The 22,903-nt window shown below is 54.9% G+C and overlaps 1 pseudogene; it reads left to right on the top strand.

The window, feature by feature from the left end:
- The first annotated feature begins 1,492 nt into the window (after window positions 1-1,492).
- LOC134390199 (ski oncogene-like) lies at window positions 1,493-2,565 on the top strand (annotated as a pseudogene).
- Window positions 2,566-22,903: the final 20,338 nt, after the last annotated feature.

The following is a 22,903-nucleotide window of genomic DNA, read 5'->3' as shown; positions in this document are numbered from 1 at the left end:
ACTTGTATAACTAGAAGCTTAATGCATTAAAGACTTCCTTCACTCACCAGTACTCTAGCAGTATGGAAATTGTGTTAGCACTACTTCTTTTCTGGAACACTCTGTTTTTCTGCACAGATTTTGAACTCTTGTCTTGTTTTTTGGTTTCAGTGTAGAATGATCCAAGTCCTGGTTCCTCCTTCATTCTCATGCTTCTGCTGTGTTCTCACTGACCTTGACACATCAGAAGCACTTGCTTCTCAAGACAAGACGTGTTGAAAAGAAAATGCTTCATTTCCTTGGCAGGAAACTTTCAAGGCAAAAAATTGTACTTGTAATAGTAATCTTATTTAATTGGACTCATTCTAGAAAGAGCAGAAAAATATTTGGGGGCCACAAATTCCAGGCCTACACTACCTTCTTAATATTTGATACAAAACCCAGATGAGATTTTAGGAAATGGGTCAGAATACCTCCAATGTACTCCATGGGTTGGAGTCAGCCCTTACTAATATAATGCATGATTTATTACAAACCAGGGCCTGGCTTTCTGTGAAAGCACATGAAATCACACCAGTAAGGCCTCCTTCCCAGACGCGCAGGAAGCGGCCCCCGTCGGAAGGTGGGCCCCGGTCGCCGCCAACGCAGTTGCCGCCTCCGCCAAGCGGCCTTCGGGCGGGCTGGGGCGGGCGGGACCGAGCCCGCGGGGGGAGCGCGCGCTGCTGGAAGAGCGGGGCCGGGAGCGGGACACTTTCTTGGCCGGCGCTTGGCTGAGGCGGACGCGCGGCAACAAACAGCGCAGGGACCGGGCGGCGGCGGCATGAGCTCAGCGCCGGGCGCACAGTCCGAGCCAGAGCGAGCCGCCGGGAGGATGTACGCCGAGCGCACCGAGCCCCCCGCCGCCGCCGAGCTCTGAGGGCCGCGGGCCAGAGACGCCTCCGCCGTCCCGGTAGCCGCGAGGGCGGGCGGGGGCGGAGCTGGCGGGCGCCACGCAGGGCGGCCAGAGCCCCGGGACGAGCCGGGCGGGCGCCGCGCGGTGGGAGGAGCGGGGGGGGCGGCGGCGGCGGCGGCGGCGGCGGCCCCGTGCACGAGCCCTCGCTCCTCCCGGGCCGCTCGGCCTTGGCCGCCGCGGTGATTCGCGCCTCGCGGCGCTGGCACCTGCACGGCCCCCCCCTTCCCCGCGAGCCCCAGACCCGCGACCGTTGGCGTTGGCCGTTGGCGGCGCGCCCAGGGTCATGCCCCGCGTCTAGAGCGCGGGGGGCGCGCCGGGTACGGGCGTCGGCGGGCGTGGCGAGGGGCGTGTGGATGTGGGGTCGGCTCGGGCGGCGGCGGGCTCCAGCAGCGGGACCCTTTCTCCCCGCCCGACCTTCCCCTTCGCGCCCCCGGCGAGGCTGAGGGCACGACCGTGATCGGCCGGGAGCCGGGGGCGGGAGGCGGCCGGGGTCGGCGTCGCGGGCGCCGCCGGGGGCCGGGCGCGCGGAAGCAGGAGCGGCCCGGGGAACCGGAGCGCACCATGGAGGCGGCGGCGGGCGGCCGTGGCGGCTTCCAACCGCACCCGGGGCTGCAGAAGACGGTGGAGCAGTTCCTCCTAAGCTCCATGAGCTCGTTGGGCGGCCCGGCTGCCTTCTCGGCGCGCTGGGCCCAGGAGGCCTACAAGAAGGAGAGCGCCAAGGAGGCGGGCGCGACCGCGGCGCCGGTGCCCCTGGTGGCGGAGCCGCCGCCGTGCTGCACCTGCCCGCCATCCAGCCGCCGCTGCCTGTGCTGCCCGGCCCTTCTTCATGCCGTCCGACCGCTCCACCGAGCGCTGGGAGACCGTGTTGGAGGGCGAGACCATCTCGTGCTTTGTGGTGGGCGGCGAGAAGTGCCTGTCGCAAATGCTCAACTCTGTGTTGCCGCGACTTCTCATTGCAGATCAACTCAGTGTGCGATGAGCTGCACACATGTACTGCTAGTGCTGCACGGCTGACCAGCTGGAGATCCTCAAAGTCATGGGCATCCTGCTCTTCTCGGCGCCCTCGTGCGGGCTCATCACCAAGACGGAGCTGAGCGCCTGTGCAAGGCGCTGCTCTACATTGGCGCCTACCCGCTGCCCTGAAAGAAGGAGCTGGCCGCCGGCCTGGCGCTGGGCCTGGAGCTCAGCGAGCGCAGCGTCCGCGTGTACCAGGAGTGCTTCGGCAAGTGCAAGGGGCAGCTGGTGCCCAACTCTACAGCAGCCCAAGCGCCGCCTGCATTCAGTGCCTCGACTGCCGCCTCGTGTACCCGCCGCACAAGTTCGTGGTGCACTCGCACAAGACCCAGGAGAACCGGACCTGCCACTGGGGCTTCGACTCGGCCAAGTGGCGAGCCTATCTCCTGCTGAGCCGGGACTACAGGAGCAAGGAGGAGCAGGCTCGTCTGGGCCGCTGCCGGGACGACGTGAAGGAGAAGTTTGACTATGGCAACAAGTACAAGCAGCGGGTGCCCCGGGTGAGTGTTCCCAGGCCTGGGAGCTGGGCAGGCCACACCCGGTGTGGAGGGCCCTCCTGGGCCAGGGGCTCTAGTCTCCCAAGGCTGGCACCTGCGTTACTGCCTTACCCCACGTCTTAGGGTTTTGTTTTGTTTTAAGGAGATTCAGGGCAGCACCAGTGTCCCCATCAACAGGGCCAGATGGCCTGGTTGGAAGGCCCTCTTGCCTGACCACCATGACAAGCCTGCGTAGGGGCTGGAGGCCTGGCCTGGTGGGTGGAAAAGCCCCCCTGAGGCCCACAGCCATTGCTTGGATAGGCCGGGAGGGCGCTCGAGAGAGAAGCCTGCCCCATACTCGGCAAATTCGATTTGGGTGGACCCAGGCCTCGAGCCACAGCCCAGGTCTTCTTTGGGGTGTCCAGATGGGTTGGGGTGAAGGTTGCTCCCTCACCCCAGAAGCCTCCCAGATTGCAGACAGAGGGGTGCCTGCCCTTGGTCCCCAGGAGACAGTTTTGGCAAGGCGGGGCCTGGTTTTGTTTCCCTGTTTGTGCCTTGAAGTCTTGGGACACAGACACAAAAATGAAGCCAGGTGTCCGGGCTGCAGGGGCAGGGGGCCAAGACTTGGTGACTCCAGCCCTGGGCCTGCCAGGGAGCAAGTCCCAGAGGCCCTGGGCGGAGTCGAGGGCGAGGGCCACTGAGCTCCCAGCTTGGGGCCTGATCAGCGGGTAGTGTTGGAGTTACTGGCGCCTGCGATTTGTTTTGGACTTGCCCGTTTCCTTCTCTGCCTTTCTGAAATGCAAAAGGGCGCCAAGTGGAAGGGTCCTGGTCGTGGCTCTGTTGTTTGCCAGGAGGAGGATCTGTGGGATCCGGCTTGGACAGCTTGTGACCCACTAGATGCTGAAACCGGTCACTGGGGGTCCTCAGGGACTTTCTGTTGCACGCCCCCCCAAAAGTACTTGTAACTTTTCTTTGACACGTCCAGGTTTATTAATTTGCACACACACAGTGCTGTATTGGCTCAGCTATTTTTTGGAGGCCTAAATAATTCAGCTATTGCATCAAGCTTTTTTTTCTAAATCTGTGAATAGATGCTCCAGCCTGGTTTTCTCTGGGCGCCCCTCCAGCGGAGTGTCAGAGTTGTGGGAGGAGGGGCTGTGGAAGCGAGGGACTGTTGCCTCTGCTTGGAGGGGGTCGCATGCATGTGTGCATCTGTGTGTGTGCAGTGGTGTTTCTGTCCCGGACTAGGGCAGTGCGCCAGTGGCCACTGGGTGCAGACCCCTGGGGGATGGGTGAGGATGCTGGTGGCCATTTCTTTCAGGTGGGGAGGTGGTTGTGGGTGGACACGATGGGTGCTCCCAGTGAGCCGAGGGCCTTTCTGTTTGGGGTGCCCACACCCTCACCAACTTCTGTGGCCTGAGGAAGCTAGTGGGCTCCCCAGGGACTGTGGTGAGGAGCCCGGGCGGACCGTGGCGCTGGTCGTCGGCGAGGCCCGAGCTGCTGGGAAACGTTCATGTTACCGATCTCCAGCGTGTTGAACAGGGGATCTTGTCTGAGCAGGGTGTGTCTTGTCTTTGTCCGAGTCTGGGTCATTTGTGTATTTGTGGTCTTTTTGTCTTCCTGGGCTTTGCAGGGGCCCGGTGGAGTGGCCAGCAGGGCCTTTTTGTCACAGCTGCTGTAGAGTGGAGCCCAGGACTGGCCTCTCCCTCCCTTGCAGCAGGCCCTGTGGTTCTGGGTGAGGGGTCCTGAGGCTCAGGGCAGGCCTGGACAGAGCTTGCGGCCCAGGTGCCCCTTGAGGGGAAGGCAGGACGTCCCCAAGCTGTGGTCCTAGAGACAGGCCAGGCCTCCACTTGGGTCACCTTGGTAGAAGTTTTGGAGAGGCCTTTCTCTTTCAGTGCCTTCTCTAGCACGACTCTGAAGTCCAGTTTACTGATTAAAAAGACATTCCTTGAGTGGTGAGTGTGAGTGACTGGGGTGTCCATGCCTGAGTGGCAGTCCCAGCCCTGCCCTCACAATGGTGGCGTGGACTGGGTCCCTGCACATTTGCCAGCTCCTGCATGCCTTCCTGAGGAGGGACCAGACGGCCACTGTCCACTCCTTGTGGGGCGCTCGGGCTCCAAGCCTCGCCTCTCTTTAAGTTCTCGATGGTGCAGCGGCTGGGCTCCCCTTGCTCAGTGACCATGCCATTGGGAGGTCTGAGCTACGTGGTCCCCTCTAAATCTCCCTCTACAGCAGCATGCTTGTCTGTGTACGTGCCAGGGGCACGACGTGAGAAGGGGGTATCTCTCTCAAGGTGGGCGTGGACCCATGGCTGCCCAGACCCCACTGGTCCTAGGAGGAGTGGCCTGGGATGACCCCCCGAGCCCCACCCGTAGCCCCACTGCTGATCTCCTTTGGCTCCTCCCAGTTGCCTCTTGACAGCTTGATGGGATATGTTTTGATTTCTTCACTTCTTTTGTAGCTTATTTTAATATTTTTGATCTATGGAGGATGAGGCAGAAGGAACAAAAAATGTACTGGAACTCTCTTTGCAGGGGATGCTGCTTCCAGCAGGTCTTTGGGCCCTGCTGAGTGGGAGTGAGCCTTCTGGTTGTTTGTGCGAGGTGAGGTGTGGTCCCGGTCTCCTGCTAGGGTGGACTCGGTGATTTTCCCAGTTTCTCTGGAACCCTGATTCCTCTGCCCGCCCTGCTTTCTGGGTGGGCCTGGTTGTGGTGCGGTCATGGTTCCTGTGTTCATCCCAGTGTGGAACCGGGTGGGAGGCAGGGCTCCAGCTTTGAGCCCTGGGGGGGCCCTGTGCAGGCAGGAGGCTGTGCCTGAGGCCTGGCATGTCAGTGGTGCTGTGACAGTGTGAGGGATTGGCAGTCTTCCTTGGTCATGTCTCCCTAATGTCATAGGGGGCTCAGAGGAAGTGTTCACTGCTGTCCCGGCTTCCTGCTGGTGTAGCTTGGATGACCACGTGCGCTACCTGGGAGTGCCGCAAGTCACCTCTTAGGGATTCCTATGGCTGTTGTCATTGCGGGGTATCTGCAGTGAGCCAGCCCAGCTCTGGAACCTGGGGGTTGGTCTCACATCTCCACTCTGTCCCTCGCTGTGTGACCTTGAGTGAGTTGCCTAGCTTCTCTGTGTCTCAGTTTCCTCATGTGTAAACTGGGGACTAATGTTTTATTGATCTTGGGTGTTTAATGTGTTGAGTGTCACAGGTGGGGTCTGTACTGGTCCTTGCTGCTTGGAACACATGGCAAAGAGACAGGAGCCTTTACCTCTCCATCCTTCCCTTTTCTTTGGCCTGGTCAAATCTGTCCCTCTCTTGGGTTGTCTGATGGCCATTGCACGAAATTGGACTAAATCTTTTCATTGTCATAGATTGCTGTCAGTAAGAAAAGTAGACATACGGTGGCAGTTTGAGCTGCCAATTGGCCCGCTGCCTGGGACACGACTTCTTGTCCCACGGGGCCTCTCGCTGGGTAGCCAAGCACTTCCTTTCAGGCTGACGACAAGGTGGCATGGTGCCTCCCTCGGCCAGAGCAGTGTCCACCGCTTCTGTGTTTGAGAAACAGGCTCCTAACTACTGTGTGTGGTTTTGAATATCCTTGTGAGTGAAGAATTTCTGTTGTTACATTATTTCACCTCTGTCTCCATACGCCTGAGGTCTTCAAGGGGTCTTTGTTAGAATTGCTCATGTGTGTGACCAATGTCAGTCCGTGGTGCATGGAGCCGTGCGCGGCAGGCATGGCGGTGTGGATTGTCTGAGTTCCTGACAATTGGTCCTGCAGTGGGGGGGGCTGGGGCCCTGCCTGCCCCTCCTGTGCTTTTGGCTGGCCTGTGCTGGGTGCAGAGCCTCACACAGCTCGTTCTCTGGGCACGGTCCATTGTCCCATCCGTCTGACAGTCTGTCCTGCTGGTTTCCAGGATCCCCTGGGAGCTGGGCTGGGTGCCTTGCCTTCTGGGGTCAGCAGGATCACTGAGTCGCTCCCCTGCTGCTCCTTGGGTGCCATAGTCAGCATGCGGCTTTGGAGAGTAAGGTCGCTGACTGTGCGGCATCTGTTTCTCCACCTCCCTGAAGCCAGTTTGTATAATGTCTGTCTGAAACGTCCGTGAGGCAGACAGGATATGGCGCGTGAGGAAGTTTGGATGAAGTGTGAGCCGGGCCCCACCCTGTAGCCGGGCGTGGGGGCCAGCCCCAGCCCAGGTTGAGCCCTGCGCCCAGGGGGACCTGGGGGGAGGTGGCAGCGGGTCCGGGGCCTGCACCCTGGCCATCTGGAAGGAGGTGTCCGCAGCCTGGCGGCTGGGCTTTCTGCGGCATTGTGTCTCTTTCTAAGGATTGCAAAAGTTTAGGGAGGATTTCTCCACTAGAAGTATTATGCAAGTTTCAAGTGAAATGTTTTATAAGAGTTTCTTTGTTTTGAGTCAAAATACAGTGGCTGAGTTATTTCCTGAAGATCTTGGACAGCTGAGAAAGAAGAATGTCCCGCTCTTCCTCATCCTCTCGTCACTAGGGCTCGTGGAGCTGGGGACCGACCGGAGACAGGCCTAGCTTTTCACCGTCACACCTCCCTCCCAACTGCTGCTGGGGGTAGTTGTCGGGTGGGGCCTCCTTCCCACCCTGGCCATCACCTGTCATGTCCCTGGGGACACTTTATTGACTGTGTAAGCCTGGCCGAGGTCTACCCCTACCTTTGCACCTGACCTCAGGGAAGCTTGGTTCCTCCTCTGGTGACTGGGTGCTGCTCTGGCCACCTTTCTCCTTGCTCTCTGTTGTGGGTAACTCAGGTCACCCTCAGGAAGTACTTGGCACGTCCTGGGGGCCGGCGCGTAGTAAGCGATAGCTCTTAGTGCTGCTTTTTTGTGAATACGGAGACAGTTCCTGAAGAGCTCTGCTTTCCAGAGCCTGTTTGTTTGTTGCACTGTACGGTACCTGATGCTTTTCCAGGAGGCCTCGCTGGGGGAACGGGGTCTGGGGGTCCCCCAGCTCCAGGCTCATCACCACTTGCATCTACTTACTTACTGAAATGAAGGACCAAGACTTGGGTGTGAATTTTCGGTGAGACTTGTGGGTGACAGTAGTAAAACCTAGGAGAAGGCCCAGGGTGGACGCAGCACCCATGCCTTTCACACCCTCAGGGGACTTGGTGGCACCCGGCACCTGTAACCTGCAGCATGTCCTACCCTGCCTGGGATGAGTTATTTAATGAGTCACGTGGCATCGGGAGGCTGATTTTTATTATGTCGTGGGTGCGACTTTCCCGGTGGGCACCCCGTGTGTGCTGGGGTCAGGGGCTTCTCTGTGTGGGGCACTGTGCTGGGGCTTCCTGGTGGGGCTGCTGCAGAGTCAGGGCGGCTTGGCCTGGGAAGGTTGCAAGGAATTGCACCTGATCCTCCTCATCCAGAGAGCCTGAGCCTTTCTCGGACAGCAGTTTGTTCTTGCACTCCTGTCAGTGATCCCATGGCCCGAGGCTCCTCAGCATGGCAGTGGGCGGGCACCGTCGCTGCCCTGCCACTCACAGCCCACCCTCGGCTCTCTGGCTCTAACAGTTGTGGTGGGTCCCAGCTGACTGGACCGTGTTGGGCCTCTGTGTCCTGGACATGCTTTTCTCTGTGCCACCCTGACCGGTTCGTGGCCTTGTCCATCTCCTGTGCTGCAGCACTGGTTGTGTCCCTGGGCTCCCGCTTCCCTGCCCATCCCTGACACCCAAGGGTGGTGCTCCTTGGTCTGTGGCGTGTCCAGCCCCACAGCTCACCTCTGCAGAAGTGGCGAGAGCCAGGGTGCCAGGGTGAGGGACTCATGCTTGTTTGTTGAAGGTGAGCATTGGGTCTGGACTCTGACCCCTGGCTTGAGTGTGAGGGGGAGTGTGCCGGACAGGGTGGGGGCAGCCTGGCCCCCTGTACAAGCTGTGGGTAGCACACCCGACCACATGTGGTGCAGAGTTTGTGCATCTCCTGAAGCCCCTTGGGCTTGCTTCCATGCGTCCCCCCGGACCGGCAGTAACCAAAAGAGGGTCACGCCTAGAGCCTGTGTTGTCAGCATTCGGGGCTGCAGCAAGGTCTCTGTGCCAAAGAGGCTGCAGGGGGTCCTGCTGTCTCCCCTTCCTCTCTCCCTCCAAAGGTGTGCCCTGCTGGGGCATTCTATGTACCTGGGTGGGGGTGGGGGCTTTGCAGAGCCCGCCCCAGGCTAATCAGCCTTTCTGGGGAGGGGGCCTGGGTGAAAGATGCCCAGGACCTCCACGCTGGTGTAACTGGACACTTGGGAGGTGGGGACCCAGGGCCGTTGCCTAGGGCCTGAGGCACTGTTGGCCCCATCTTTACTCTGCCTCACCTGCTGCCTCCCCTTCTTGGAGTTACAACCTGTGTTGCCCAAACCATTAAAAAAATTATACTCCCAAGTTGAATGATATGCAAATGTAGTCAGTTAAGCGAGGGGATTTTAATTAGCAGTTTCAGTTCATGTGTGAAGTGCCTTGCCTTAATTACTTGACAGTTTTGTTGTAAATTTCCTAAGTGTTTTTTTGCAGAAATATCAGAACTGTGATTTTTTTTTAAAAAAAACATTCTTGTATGCAAAAAGTGTTGCCTAGCTGCCTGACCCTCATGGATTTTGTCTCAATTTATAAAGCTTTTTAAACTGTGAAAACAAGGTGAGCCCCGTGGGCTGCCTTGTGGCGGCTCTGTGAGTTAAGCTGCGATCTGTGTTTTCCCGTGCACATGCTGGTGGGGGGGCCTGCTGGTGGGGGTCTTGGGCTCCCTGCGTGGAGAGCATGCAGAACTTTCCTCCCAGGTTGGATCTGGGCAGCTACTGGCAGTGCCTTGCCCCAGGGTTGGGAGACCTGCAGAGGAGTCAGGAAGGTGGGGCCTCTGAGGGCCAGCAGTCACGGAGCTCAGGCTGGGGGACCTACACGGGTGGGCACGGGCACGCCCCTGGGGTTCCTGAGGCCTGCTGTTGTGGCTGGATGTTTGTTTGCACTGCCTTGGGGCGTTCATGGTTTAGTTTTTGAGAGGCGAGAATTCCTGATCTCAAAGTTCCTTTCCTGATCACTGAGAGCCTTTGTCCCCGTTGCCTTGAACCAGAGGCAGTTTCCACAGCACTGGGGTTGGGTAAGACCTGCCTGTGTCCAGGCTCTGTCCACTGGTGCCCTTTTCAACCACTGGCTGGGCCCCTGCCCTCTCTGCCAGGATGTCCCAGTGTGAACAGGAGGTTGGTGCAAATTATTCTTTCAGCTGGATTCAGAATATGCTTTAATTTGCTTGTTCTTAAAGTTGTCTCCCGTGTGGGGCAGGGTGTCCTGTATGATTTTTTAGTGCCCCACATTTACTTGCCTGATTGAGCTTGATGTCTCTGGTATAAATAAGTTTTTAACAATTTAAACATTTTTATTTGAGTTGTGATTTATTTGGTGACTTACTCAGCTCTGAATGAGGACTGGATCTGTTTTCTCTCAGGCATGTCTGTGATGTCCTGTGCCCTCCTTTTCTCTATGAGGCATGCTCCCCTGGGGCATAGGAAAGAGGCCTAGGACCCAGCAGGATAGCCCCATGAAGTGGACGGCTGTTTCTGGAGTTCCGTCCTGTTTGTCCGGCCCAGGCTTCTGGGATCTCGGCCTTTGGGAGGGTGAAATGGCCATGGGGGTGTGTAACGCACAGGAGGAGAAGTGGATGGAGGGAGTGAGGGAGGGAGGGCAAGCGAGCAAGGTCCTGGAGAAGTGGGGGAGGGGCTGCACCCAGAGCAGGCTCATGTCCTGGGGGGAGGTCCCATCTGCGCCTTTCCGAATAGCCTCGAGAAATGTGGGCTTGGTTTCCTTGGCTGGCTAGATGGGAATGTGTTTGCAACACTAAATTTTCAAAAGCAAATGGCAGGTGAAGAGCTGGAGGGGGGTGGCCGCTTGGTTCACCCGCCTAGTCCGACGTGAAGGTGGTGGCTGCAGGGACGAACTCACAGGCTGGTCCCCCAGGCAGGGCTTCCTGGGCTGCTGAGATCCACAGTAAAAGAAACCAAGTGGATTTTAAGATGTGAAGCTCTCTTCAGCCTGACGGGACTGCGCAGTAGTAAAAAGTGCACTTGGGGCTGTGGGATGCGAGGCTGCCCTGACGGCTCCCCCTGCAGCTGTAACCCACCTGAGGAGCGGCAGTGAGACTCCGCATCGTTGGGGAGGAGTGTGGCATCTTGTTTCCATGGTCAGGTAAAAGGCAGGAGTGAACCACTACTATTTCCCTGGAAACGTTTGAAGCCAGGGTGGAGGATGCCCACGTGTGCGTGCCAGCCTTGCCACCACAACTCCCTTCCTGCCCCCCTGCAAGGGCGGCCCTGCCCTTTCCTCGGCGCCTGGGGCTGCAGTGCATCCTTACGGTCTGGACCCTGTGGTGCCTAGCCACCCCAGGGTCCCACGCTTTGTGGAGCTCTGTGGCTGTGCTGCACACTTGGCCTCTCTGTTTTCTGCTGAGACTTCAAAGCTCATGGGAACAGAAGACCAGGAGGCCGTGAGTCTGGAGAGGCAGGGCTAGCCAGGTCCCTCTCCACTCCCCGCACTTCCCCACGGGCCGGTAGGGAACGTTTCCTTTCACTGTCTTTGTGACTGTGGGTCTTAAACTTGTCCGTGCACTTATATAAAAACAGTTTTATGTGGAAGATTTCAAGCTTACCCCAAAGTAGAGAGACTAGCTTAGTGCACCCCATGTACCCAGTTCCGCAGTTATCTGCACGCTTACTAATTTGTTTCATCTGTCTTCCTCCTTTTTTTTTTTTGCAAAGGGACTAGGTTTTTAAAGCAAATCCCAGGCATCATCTGATTTCATATTTAAGTGTTTTAATATCTATGTTAATAGATATGGAATTAGAAAAAGTCATAACCATGACACCATTAAGATGCCCGACAACATGAGTGGAATTCCTTAGCGACAGCCTGCGTTCAGGTCCCTGCTGTCTCAGAAAGGGTCTATGCTACTGCTTTTCAGAATCCAGGGACAACATCGCGTGTGGTTGACGGATCTACTGTGTTTGCATCTGTGTGCATGTCTGTGTGTGTCTCTGTGTTTGTGATTGCATGTGTGTCTGTGTGCATGTCTGTGAGTACTTGCCTGTGCATGTATGTGTGTACTTTTATCTGTGTGATCATATCTGTGTTTACAGGTCTGTATGCATGTATGTCTGCATTCAAGTTTGTGTGTGTATTTGTGTGCATGTCTCTGTGTGTGTCTGCCTGTGTATATGTGTGTGTACTTGTTTACACTTATCTGTGTGCATGTATGTCTGCATTCATGTGTGTGCTTGTGTGTCTGTGTGTGTGCATCTGCCTGTGTGTGTACTTGTGTCAGTGTGCACTTCTCTGTGCATACATTCACTAGTGTTTTTGTGCATGTGTGTGTCTGTGTGCATATCTGCCTGTGTATGTATGTGTGTACCTATGTCTGTGTGCATGTGTGCCTGCATTCACATGCATTTGTGCATGTGTGTGCACACGTGTCTGTGCATGTCTTTGTATGTGTTTACTTGTGTCTGTGTGCACACGTCTGTGCGCATGTGTCTGTGTGCACACTTCTGTGTGCATGCATGTCTTCATTCACACATTTATGTGTGTGTCTATGTCCTTGTCTGCCTCTGTGTGTGTGTGTGTGTGTGTGTGTGTGTGTGTGTGTGTGTGTGTGTGTGTGTGTATGTGTGGTGCTGTGATCGGCTTGTATGGACAGTCCCAAGTGCTGTCCTGAACATGGCAGTGGTGACATTTTTTCCTGTTTAGAGGCAGCAGGGGTGGGAGAGGTCAGAGTATGGTCATCAGATCTGCTGGCCTTGGAGCCAGATTCTCCCCCTTGTGGAGGGACAGCCTCCTCGCCTGGCATTGGGACCAGGTGTGCCCATCAGCACAGCCACCAGCACCCACCAGGTTCTCTGGAAGTGGAAGTGGTGAGCCCTTGTAAACGTATGAGCTTTTCCCTGTACATGTGTCATAAGAAAAGCAGTTGGCACATGGTTCGCTGAAGGATCCTCAAATGGTAGAGAAAAGGGCAGAGTAGAGTGGCCAGTCCCTGTGGTACTGCCCTCACCTTAATCTCCACCACACTGACTGGAAGTGTTTTTCTTGACTGGCTTTTCCCTTATGTACCCCATTGTACAGTCTGCCTTTCCCCTGAGTGCAATATTGAAAGTACTTTCCTCTCTTGCTAGGTTTTCTATAGGAATATTGTTCTTTCTTTCAGGAGATAAGCTATAAAATAGCACATGATGACAACATTCAAGTGGTACAGAAGGCCATGAGAGAAAAACGGAGATGCAGCACGGGTGATGTTGTTCTCGGTTACTGCAGGTGGATGCGGCATGCTGTTCTGTGCCTGTCCTTCTTGCTTCCTGTCTTTTGGGGTATCAGTGGTGCTGGGTGCTGCCTTTGGCTGTCCACATGGTATTTCCGAGCGTTTGCTGGTGTTGAGGGTTCTGGAGTTTCTCTAGTGTCTAGGGCATATGCTATTTTTTGTTACTGTAAGTGGTGCTTCAGGGCTTGTCTTAACAAACTTGCAACATAGGAGCTTCCTTATGCAACACGCACCAGCAGGAAATGTCATGTACTCTGCAGATCAGCTGCTTCATCTCTGCCCTGTTAAGAGAGGCAGCATACCCCTGTTTCTGTCTTCCTGTGCCCCTGCAGGGTCTCCATCCCAGGAGCCTCCCTTCCCTATGTCTGCCCTGTGGGGCAGCAGGGTGGTCACCAAGCTGTGTCCCAGGATCCCCAGTCTTTGGTGCTTGTCTGTGCAGGGCCCTCTAACTTGGCGCTGTCATCAGTCTGGCTGGATCCCTGTCACTGCTGTGTGGCTTTGCTGCATCCCTGTTCTTGTGTTAGTGGACATTTGGGCTTCCGGTGTGGCTTCCTCCGTTTAAGTGTATAGAGTGTTGTTGGGTACATCTTGGTGCACGCGTGTGCACGAGCTGCATGTCTATGTGGACCACGGACCTAGGAGTAAAGTGGCTTGATCAGAGGGTGCGTAGATCACACCAGGCTGTCTTCTGAAATGTCCCTGTCCTGCCTTCCCCTTTGTCATGTGACACTGGGCGTGGTGAGTTTCTTGCAGATCTGGCAGGTCAGAGGGATGCCCGCTTGTCACCCTTCTGTTTGTTCACATTGGACGTGCACTCACACAGATACAACTTACGCCTGGATGGATTTCTCTTGCATCTTAAATCATGTGGGCTGACCATGTTTGTGCTTAAGTCTTTGTGCGTGTTCTGATCACTTATATAATAGGCCCTGAGGTCCCCAAGAGGCAGGGCCATTTCAAAGACTGTCGGTTTTACGTATTACCAAAACTTTTTTCTATATTGTGTGCCAATTTACACACCCACAGAACTGTAAAGAAGCTACCCATTTTCCCACCTCCTTAAGGTCCTGTTATTTAGAATAGCTTTGTTACTTTGGCAGGTGGAAAGTCACATTGAGTTGTATTTCTTTTCTTTCTAGTGGGATCGACCATTTTGTTATTTTTAGTGCTCTTTTCTGTAATTTGCCTTGTGCATATTATTTTGTTGTTGTTGTGGCAAAACAGACATAATGTAAAATTTACCATTTTAACCATTTTTAAATACACTTCAGTGGCATTAAGCACATTCACTCTGCTGTGCAACCATCACTGCCGTCCATCTCCAGAACTCTTCGTCTTCCCAAACACGAACTCTGACTGCATTGAACAACAGCTCCCTGTCTCCCTCCCCGAGTCCTGGCAACCTCTTTCTGCTTTCAGACTCTGTGGATTTGACTACTCTTGGGACCTCACATGAGTAGTATCATATGGTACTTGTTGCTTTGTGACTGGCTTATTTCACTGAGCATAACATCCTCAAGGTTCACCCGTGTTGCAGCATGTGTCAGAATTTCCTCCTTTTTTGAGGCTGAATAATAATTCCGTTGTATGTGTGGTGCACATCTTGCTTACCCACTCATCTGTGGGTGGACACTGGGCCGCTTCCATGTTGTAGCTGCTGTGAATATGCTGCTGAGAGCACGGGTGCTCCAATAGCTCCTTGAGACCCTGCTTTCAGTTCTTTTGAGTATAGACCCAGAAGTGAATTGCTGGATAATGTGGTAATTCTATTTTTAACTTTTTGAGAAACTGCCAGACCGTTTTCTGCAGCAGAACCCTGTTTTGCACTCCTGCCAGCCGTGCACGGGGCTCTCACTCCTCCACGTCCTGCCCATGTCGTTATCTTCTGTCTTCCTGATGGTAGCTATCCTGTGGGTATGAGGTGGTGTCTCCCTGTGGCTTTGATATGCATTTCCCTGATGATCAGTGGTATTGAGCATCTTTCCATGTGCTCATGGGCCATCTGTGTGTCTTCTTTGGGAGCTCTGTCCAAGTCCTTTGCCCATTTTGAATTGGGCTATGTGGATCCATTTTTTTGGTTGTAGTTCTCTCTGTTCTGGGTATTCATCGCTTCTCACTGTCATAAGTGAGTGTCTCCACTGTTGTAAGTGACCTTCTCCTGGTGCATCTGCTGAATGTACCTGGTTTGGCTGCTCTCTGTTACTGGTGGGCTGCCCGCAGGTCTCTGCTGTGGTATGTTGGGAGGCAGGAACGTCTTTGTGCCGGAATCTTCTTTATAAGAGGAGACCCTGCACATGATAGTGCCCAGGGCTGCCTGTGAGTATTCTGTCCCCCTGTGCTGGGAAGGGACTGTGTCTGGGATTGCCAGGTGCTCAGGGAGAGGGTGCCTGCCCCATGCAGAGGTGACAGCAGCCTGCTGGGATGGAGGCTGTGAGAGTCATGGTGGGAGTGAGTCTCTGAGTGGAAGTGTGGCCTTGAAGCACAGCAACAAGCAGGCCTGGGTGTGGACACTCTTTTCTTGCAGAGGTCCTGCTGTGTGCCTGGCCTGTGACAGCCATGAGAGAGAACGTGCTGGTGGGCCTGGGGTCCAGTCTGGTGGTCTGGAGACCCTGCCTTGCCCACTGTGCCTGGACTGCCTTTGCCTCTTGGGGAGGCCTGTGTCAAAGCTGTGTTTCTGTGTGTGTGTGTGTGTGTGTGTGTGTGTGTGCGCGTGCGCAAATGTGTGTGCAGGTGTGCACAGCTGGAGAGGGCAGGGCCTAGACAGATGGCTGGCTCAGCCTGGGGACAGGGAAAGGCGGCAGGAGGGCTTCGGGTTCCAGGTGGGCCTGGTACTGATTTCGCTCTCACTCTTCAGTCTGCCTTCTGCCAGACTTGGAGAAAGTTCTTCAGGAAGAGATGGGCTCACCGAGAGTGAGACTTCTCACCACATGGAGGTCTGCACTCCTTTCTCCCCCTTAATCTCTCTGCCAAAGTTGGGCTGCGTGGACCCAAGGCAAGGTGTTGGTGTCCTGGCAGCTCCTTGAATTGTCTCCCTGGCATGGGGTGCAGCTGCCAGGCAGGAGGGACATCCCTTCCCTGACCACTCAAGAGTGGGGACAACCCACTGGCTGGACCTCGACTTTCCCTGTAGAGTGGGAGGAGGGGAGCCCTGGGGCCTGCTCCTGGCCCCAGCACTGCGCTTTCTCCTTCCTGGACTCGAGAGGTGCTTGGGGCGTGCACAACTGACCTATGGCCAAGTCCAGTCTGGCTGTGGGAAAGAGGTGACCACGACCCTGGCCCCCTTACCCGCCCCCCACCACTGCCTGGTGTTGGTGTTGGCATCTCCCTGATGGGCTAGCTCGCTTCCGTCACCTGGGCCTGTAGGCTAGGGCCCTTTCTCGTCATGTGTTGTGCTGTATGACTCTGTTGGTTTCTGGGAGGCTGTTGATGAGCGTGTTGTGTGAGTGACTGTGGCTCTGAGACTTGTAGAGTATGCTTGTGGGACCTTGTGTGGAACAGCCACGTCCCTTCCCTGCAGCCCAACAGGCTAGGCCAGCTCCCTGTCCAGGTAATGAGGCCTCGAGGATTGGGAGGTGGAACCTGGGGCCTGGACAGTCACTTCGGCCAGAATGGGCGGTGCCCATGCTGCCCGCTTCCCTGTCCTTGGGGTTACACTGAGAGCAAGGCGGTGTGTGGAGAACCAGCTTGGAGACCCCTGATTCCGTCTGCTGTTGCTGGGGCTGAAAGCTTGGGAGAGACAGAGTCAGTGGGAAGGGTTATGGCACCAACATTGTAGATGGACTCTGAGCTGCAGTCTCCCTGGGGCCTTCCCATCCTTCTGCCACTGTTGTCCAGGCCCACAGGCACGTTGGATTTGTCCATTACTGCACTAGAGAGTTGACCTGGAATTTGAGATCTGTTTATAGTGGGCCAGGGTTTGTTGCAGTTGAGAGAATTTGGAATTTTGGGAGTTGAATTTCATAATGCTGTTTTGGTCTGCGTGATTTTTGGCTGCTTGTTTCAGAGAAACCGCTAAACACGGCTTGGATGTTAATGGCGCTCATTGTCCTGTACAAGCTGAAACAGGCTTGGGGCAGCCTTGAGTTACACCGGGGCTGTCCCTGGGGCCTGATGTCCACTCACAGGTGTTCCTTGTCTGTGGGGTGGCCTTGCCACCCCAGGTGTGCCGCGGTCCATGGCTGATGGGGGAGCAGAAATGAGCCTGTGTGGAAGCCTGCTGCCTCTCCTTGGGTTAGGACTTGATGTTTGGAGAAATCTTCAGATGTATGGTAATGTTGTGAGAATCAAGCAGTGTGGCGGCCCTGTTCACCTAGATGCACCATCGCCGATGCTTGCCATGTTGGCTTCCTGTCTCCATGTGAGAGGTCTTGTAGTTTTTTGCAGATCCTTTGAGAACATGTTTCGGTTCTTCTCTCAAGCTCTTCTGTGTGAATCTCTTAAAAGCTAGGGCATTGTGGTCACTATATCTGGGAAGCTGACCCCATGACCACCTGTGGCTGGGCCGCAGCCATCAGCCTGCTTGCCTGCTGTCCCGGTCCTTTTCCACCACTTACTTCTGCCCAAGCCCTGCCTTGCAGTGCAGCCGATGACTCTCCTGAGCCCTGTTGTACCTGGGCAGTCCCTCAGTTGCCCTTTGTCCTTCACGATGCTGGCACATTTGAAGGGCACCGGGGGCCGTCGTGTGGAGCACCTCCAGCCTGGCTGTGCCCAGTGGTCCATGGTTGGATGCATGGGAGGTGTTTTGGGTAGGCGCCTGGCATCCATGCTTTGTCCTCAGGAGCCTTTTCCCTCGGTAATTAATGAGTAATCCACAGGAAGACTTTAGAACCTGTAACGTCTCTGACCCCGTGAACTTTCTCCCTGTGGGTTCAGGGTCCTCTGGGGATTCTGCCGGGCTCGGCCTTGGAGACTGTGGAGTTTCCCTCCTTGGCTGTAGAGCGCTTCCTCTCCTCTCCTGCCTCTTGCTGACTGGTATCACTGTGGACCCTGCTTTTTAAAGCATCATCAGTACGATCTGTTCTTGTCATTATTTTGATGCCCAAATTGTCATTTTGGCTGTTTGCTGGTGTCAGTCCTCGCTGGTGTCTTTTTTGAGAGCGAGCAGAGCTTTTCCTGCAGTCCCTCGGGCGCCCTCATGTCTCGTGGCAGTGCTGTGTGGCTTGTTCCTGACCCGCAGGACCTGGTATGTGGATTTGTGGACACCCTTCAGCCAGAGCTGCGTGATGAGCAGATGCCCACCTGGAAGTGGACGGCATCTGTGGCTCTGGTGCCAGGCAGCTGAGGTCCCACATGTCACTGGCAAAGCCCAGTTTATCTGACAGATTCTCAAGTCTGAATCACAAAGTTGTGTCTGCACAAGACGGCTTTTCTAGAAAAATGAGCAGCAAGGCATTTTTCTGCACATGAACATTGGCCATTTTTCCAGGCCTCATTGTCATTGATCATTTACAACCGAACACCTTCCTCTCTTTGCTGGACTCCCTCTCTGCTCCTTAGCTGTGGGCACAGCATGGTGAGTGCAGCTTATCTGGCCCTGTCTCCGGAGGCCTCCCTGCTGTTGTGCCCCATTGACATTTCACTGTCCCCGGCAGTGTCTGTGCCCAGACAGGCCGAGGCACGCGGGGACTCATGCTCCTCTTGCTGTGCTTTGCGCACCTGACTGCAAGGCCTCCCGAGGTCCTCCCCCGGGGTTGTGTGGCCCCATCTGGGTGAATGGGGTTGGAGGGAGAAAAGCGGATTGGGGTGGATGGTGGCTCCTTCAGATACTGAGGACTGAAAACTGTCCTTTCTTGTCCAGTTTTAAAACAAACCTTATCCCACTTTTAATTTTTGGAAGTCCTATGAGGTAATGACTAGCTCAGTTCATTTCCAGCTGCTCTAGGAAAAGCAGGAAAGTCTTGACTGGAGTGGCTGTTGTTGTACGATGGGGCTCAACTTTGGCAAAGCTGATGGGTCCTTTAGGCCCCACAGGGCTCCTGAGCTGGTGCCTGTGGCAGCTGGGGGCTGCCCATGTCCCGGAGGTCCTGGTGCTGGGCTGCACTCCCCTTTCTGGGAGCATCCTGGGCCTGTGGTCCTATCTGGGATTCCCTGAAGGGTCCCCACATGGTTCTGTGTTTTCTCCCTACTGCAGGCTTTTGTCTGCTCGAGCTGCTGACCTCAAAGCAAAGCCATGACTTTAAACCTCAAGTGACTCAGTGATCAGGGCCAAAGAGAGGATGGAGCTTGGAGAAGTGAATGGCTGTCTAATGTGGTCCTCCAGAGAGTCAGGCCGGCATCCCCACAGCCGCTCCTGAGCTCGGTTGTGGGCTCTTCCTTTGGACCAGCGCCAGGCTGGTGCTCAGCTCGTCTTTAAGAACCTCCAGGGGTTCCAGTTCATCAGCAGAAGGCTGGAAATTTTGAGCGTTACAGGAAGGAAGTGAGGATTACTGACCTGGAATCAATATTTTGTGACATGAGTCACGCCTTGTGAATATAGCTCTCCACACACTGCCTCCGTGATCTGAATCCAAAACACCCAGACTTGGGCTGGAACCACCATCTCTAACATCAGCCACCACATTTAACAAAAGTGGGTGTCATGGGGGAAAAGCCTGGAGGCTCCACAGGCCTGGGGAGTCTGGAGTCATCCTTAAAGAGGTGTCCTGAGAGTCGTCTTTTTATTTTAATTTTGATGTATCCCTTTGTTTGTTTACACCCAGAGAGAGGCCCATCCAGGCCTTCTTGGGGGCAAAGGAGCATGTGAGCCCTGGTCTGTCCTCAGACAGGCACTGTGAGGAATCAGTGTACAGAGCACACACATGTGTTCTCTCAATAACCCCCCCCCCGTGCACACGCACGTCCCAGAGGATGCTGGCGTCCCCGGGTGCTTCGCTTCTCTTCTTGAGGACATGTTCCCTGCACAGGTGCATTTATTTGTAAATTAGCCACATGCTCCCTACTGCTAGCAGTTAGAAATGGTACGAAGCAAAGGAAAAAACATCACTTTGAAAGGACTAGGAGGCAAGAACTGGCTGATGCTTTCTAGTGAGTCTGTGTGCCGGCTCTGATGTCCCTGTCCACTGTATCTGCAGAGGCCCGGGGAGGCAAGGCCATGCACCCCTCCGTACGGACCTGGCACGAGGCCCACATGTACGTATGCTCTTTGTGCTCCACGCAGGAGCAGACGAGGTGCGTGTGATTCTGAGACCTGTCTGAAGACATCCATGGTGACTGATACAGTGAGGAGTGTGCTGGGGTGGCAGCGTAAGCAAAGGCCTTGCTGGGGGTTCAGCCCTGGTGGCTCATGGACACCTAGGTACAGGGTGCTGCCCATGGAGCTCTCAGTGCAGGAGGAGAAAGTTCTGTGTTCTAGATGCTCATCTCATGAGAGAAAAAACCTCAAAACAGCATGCCTAGCATCTTCCTGCGGGCACCCTGCTGAGCTGTCAGCGTCTGCTTTGGTGGAAGAACTGTTCCCTGGCTGCAGCCTTGCCCTTGTAGCAGGAGGAGGAGGCGAGGGCCGTGCAGCCTTTCAAGGCCGTGGTTCTGAGCCAGTGTTCAGGGCTCAAGTGCTCAAGCGTCCTTATGGGTGCTCAGCTGTCCCAAGCTGCACCACATTGTTCTCTGTCAGAATCGTTGCTGCAGGTGCTCCTGGCAGGTTCACAGTTATGACACTCTGGGCTGGTGCTGCCCCTGCGAAGTGTCTGGCACACATAGGAATTGCTGTTCACCTGGAGACGTTGATTCTGAAGGGTCTAGGAGGCCTCTGTGTGGAAGAGGTGGTGGCCTGCCTGGGTGCACCTGCTGGAAGTGCTGGCCTGGGCCTGCGTCCCCCACATTGGAGCTGACCAAGGGGCAGGACGACTTGGCTCTGCCCTCCTCCCTGTGGCCTCCCGTGTTGTTATGCCCTGTCCCTTGAGCAGCCCTGCAGCTGTCTCAGTTCTGCCTGATTCTAGGAATTGCTGATTGTGAAAGCTGAAGATCCTATTTTGATGTTGATTTGGCTGCATTTCCTCTTCATTTACTCAGTATTCACTCTGGACATATTGAAATTGCGGCCCACTGGCTGTTGGTCTGTCCTCGTGCACATGTGATCGGTATCTTGCCTGCCTGGTGCTGTGCCTGGGCATAGGTGAAGTAGACCTGGAGGTGGGAGCTGACTTGGAATGTTATTTGTGCTTGACGACATCACAGTTGGCTAGGCTGTTTGGATGTGACTCTGAGCATTTGTGATAGGACAGTACAGGCCATCAACACATTCACTTGATGCATGTGGCCCCTCTGCTGCATACCTGTGGGGTCCCTAGGGTCTCAGTGAGCTCTAGATCAGTTTTTGAGAATGGAGAGAAGGGACCAAGATGGTAGTTCTTTTCCTCTAGATGCCTGTGCCATCCAGTTGGGCACAGCTGGCCTTCAGGTGATGGCAGCCTGGTGCTGCCCAGCAGTGTCACCTCTTAGTTGTGTGACGCTTGGTTCGGACTGGCTGCCCCACCTGCACACCCACGAGCCAAGTTCAGTCCACTTCTCTCTTTGTTTGGTCTGTCATACCATTATACAGGGTTTCTTCTTCTCTTTTGTAGTCAGTTAAGGAATCCATGGACAGTAGCTAGAGTCAGAGTGCCAGAAGTCAAATGACAACATGCAGGTGTCCCCATCCTCTCCTCCTCAAATCAGCTACAGGCAGGTACTTTTCCATTCTTGCTGAGTATTCTTCTGTCAACCCCATGTCTCTGAGGGACCAGCACGGTGCTGCTTGACCTCCAGTTCAGCTGTTCAGAGCTCCCACATGCCAACGTCACTGCATCTCCAGTTTTGATAAATCCATTCTTTCTGCTGATTACTAGGACTCAGTGGCATCTTCTCACATCATTTCCTGTCTGGGCCACTGTGTGTCATGACCTCATTTCCTTTTGAGCCATTGTGTGTCCTGACCTCATTTCCTATCTGGGTCACTATGTGTCCTGATCTCATTTCTTTCTGGGCCACTGTGTGTCATGACCTTATTTCCTGTCTGGGCCACTGTGTGTCCTGACCTCATTTCCTTCTGGGCCACTATGTGTCCTGACCTCATTTCCTTCTGGGCCACTATGTGTCCTGACCTCATTTCTTTCTGGGCCACTGTGTGTCCTGATCTCATTTCTTTCTGGGCCACTGTGTGTCCTGACCTAATTTCCTGTCTGGGCCACTGTGTGTCCTGACCTCATTTCCTTCTGGGCCACTGTGTGTCCTGATCTCATTTCTTTCTGGGCCACTGTGTGTCCTGACCTAATTTCCTGTCTGGGCCACTGTGTGTCCTGACCTCATTTCCTTCTGGGCCACTGTGTGTCCTGATCTCATTTCTTTCTGGGCTACTGTGTGTCGTGACCTAATATCCTCTCTGGGCCACTGTGTGTCCTGATCTCATTTTTTTCTGAGCCACTGTGTGTCGTGACCTTATTTCCTGTCTGGGCCACTCTGTGTCCTGACTTCATTTCCTGTCTGCACAATGGTGTGTCCTGACCTCATTTCCCATCTAGACCATGGTGTGTCCTAACCTCATTTCCTGTTGAGACTACTGGGTATCCTGACCTTGTTTCCTTTTGGACCACTGTGTGTCCTGACCTCACTTCCTTCTGGGCCACTGCACATCCTGACCTCATTTCCTGTCTGCACCACAGTGTGTCCTGACCTCATTTCCTGTCTAGACTACTGTGTGTCCTGACCTCGTTTCCTTCTGGACCACAGTGTGTCCTGACCGCATTGCCTTTCAGGCCACTGCACGTCCTGACCTCATTTCCTGTCTAGACCACTGTGTGTCCCGACATCATTTCCTGTGTAGATCACTGTATGTCCTGGCCTCATTTCCTGTCTAGACTACTATGTGTCCTGACCTCATTTCCTGTGTAGACCACTGTGTGTCCTGACCTCATTTCCTGTCCAGACCACTGTGTGTCCTGACCTCATTTCCTGTCCAGACCACTGTGTGTCCTGACCTCATTTCCTGTCCAGACCACTGTGTGTCCTGATCTCATTTCCTGTCCAGAGCAGTGTGTGTCCTGATCTCATTTCCTGTCTAGATACTGCTGTATGTCCTGCCCTCATTTCCTGTTGGGAACACTCTGCCCTGAAGTTACGTGTCTGACCTTATTTCCTCTCCACTTTGTGTTATGGAGTTGGTCCTCATGCTTTTGCTCACTTGCTTGGCTTTCTCAGGATCTCTGGCTACGTGCTT

This window comes from Cynocephalus volans, chromosome 11 (genome assembly GCF_027409185.1).
Source record: "Cynocephalus volans isolate mCynVol1 chromosome 11, mCynVol1.pri, whole genome shotgun sequence".
NCBI classification, from domain to species: Eukaryota; Metazoa; Chordata; class Mammalia; order Dermoptera; family Cynocephalidae; genus Cynocephalus; species Cynocephalus volans.
The sequence above is the reverse complement of the archived record's forward strand: the minus strand, read 5'-3'. Positions and strand labels throughout refer to the sequence as shown.